Here is a 1,855-nt window from a genome sequence, read left to right on the forward strand (position 1 = left end):
CTGAGCTTTCTCTAACTAGCCTAGTTCTTAGCAATGTGCAATTTAATAATAGTTTGTTTTTAATGTTCTTCTCTAACCATTTTATTCAATATTCTTTCTACAGATCTTATGAAAACCCATTATGCACAAGACACTATTAAGGATCAACAGAGAAGGAAAGTTCTTACTTCCATAGAACATATAGTACTGTGACCATGTAATTAAATTTCTACTAGTTTTGTTGCACCATTTTTTATAGTCTAATTCATTCTTTGAGCATAGGAATCATATACCTGAAAGGTACCCAGAAACCACTCCAGACACGGGAACTCACACAAGAGATTTTACTAAGCAGACAGGCAGAGTGTCTGTCCATAGGGTAAGAGAGAGAGAGAGAGAGAGAGAGAGAGAGAGAGAGAGAGAGAGAGAGAGAAAGAGAGAGAGAGAGAGAGAGAGAGAGAGAGAGAATATGGTGGTGGAGCCATTCTTAAGTAATCGAATTTCGTGGGCTAATAACAATGGACCAATGACTGATGAGGAGGTTTGTGGGCTAATAGTCTGGGTTGTAAAGTGGTGTGGGGGAGAGAGAATAATGGCAGTGGCAAAATAGCAGATCTGATGCCAATGTTCCTCTCTTTTTGTTTTTATAGATATCGGGGGTAGGACGTTGGTCTTTGTTCTGTAGTTTCTTCCTGTTGGTTAGGGGCAAAAAGTCTCATTTCACCAGTAGAGGGAAAGCTGGACTAGTCTGGCCATGAAGGTGATGAGATCAAAGAAGCCCTCAAAGTGGTAGCACCAAATCCAGTTGAAGAGATAGAGGGTGTGGTAGACACCCAGCACAAACAGGTAGTGGCTTGTGATGGTCTCTGCCTCACCAGTCTTGCTCACCATGAACAGCTGTGGCAAGATGGCCACTGACTCCAGGTAGCTATAGAAGGTCCAGAGGATCTCCAGAGGGGTGAAATCATGGTTGACCAGGAATGCCAGGCTGGCTGTGGGAAGACAAGGAACTCCACAGGGTACGTATCATGGTTCCCATTGTAAGGGGCTTTGAACTTACGGTAAATCATCCAGACCTTGGTGAAAGAGCAAGCTATGTGAACAACCATTCTGCAAGTGTTCTAAAGTGAGATATAGCTGGTGAAGAGGTCCAGGTAGTGGGCAATGAATACCACAGCAAACAGGACCTGGCTCATTCCTGAAATCCCAACACACGAGACTTTCAGATTTTAAGGAGTAGCAAGATGGTTTCTAGGAGGTAGTAGAGGTCTCCCAAGAATCAGAAGAGATTCATGAGTGGGGGGCTCTGGCAGAGCTGAGCTGGAGGGAGGTAGGCTTGCAGGGGCTGCCTGCCAGGGCTGCTATTCTGGCAGGTGGCAACCAGAGGGGTGGGAAAGGGACCCTTCAGTGGACTCCATTCCAGAGAGGTGGCTGTATGAGGGGGAGCTGAGGTCAGAGCTGGTGGCTGAGCTACAACGGGGAAAAGGGAGGAGGAGAAGGGATTAAGAGGGGAAGAAGAAGCCAAAAGGAGGTGTTTGAGTTTGCAGGAAGAGCAAAGATCAGGTTTAGTGCGCAAGAAAGAGAAAGCTTGAAGATAAGGAATCTCTTTCTATCTGCCTGCTTGCTCAGAGAAGTTTTATGCCATTGTGTGGCCATTTTGGATTGATTATCTAAAGGATAAGTTTTGGTGGTTTTAGGCCAGGAGTCAGGTAAAGGGGTTTAAGATTGCCTGCTAGACACCCCAGGGGTGAATCTGATGGAATGGAGGACCCAGATTCCATGGTGGAGACTGATACAGTCGAGTCCAAGGCATCTTGAGGTATGACAGACTAGTTGACTGGAGATGAGAAGGCAGCACTGTGATGGGGTCATCATC

The 1,855-nt window shown here is 45.9% G+C and overlaps 1 pseudogene across 1 annotated transcript; it reads right to left on the reverse strand.

Moving 5' to 3' along the window:
• Positions 1-699: 699 nt before the first annotated feature.
• Positions 700-1,273, reverse strand: LOC306642630 (ER lumen protein-retaining receptor 1-like; annotated as a pseudogene). The gene has a single exon. The product of its transcript is annotated as an ER lumen protein-retaining receptor 1-like (transcript).
• Positions 1,274-1,855: the final 582 nt, after the last annotated feature.

Source organism: Sciurus vulgaris (genome assembly GCF_902686455.1).
Source record: "Sciurus vulgaris genome assembly, chromosome: 13".
NCBI lineage: Eukaryota > Metazoa > Chordata > Mammalia > Rodentia > Sciuridae > Sciurus > Sciurus vulgaris.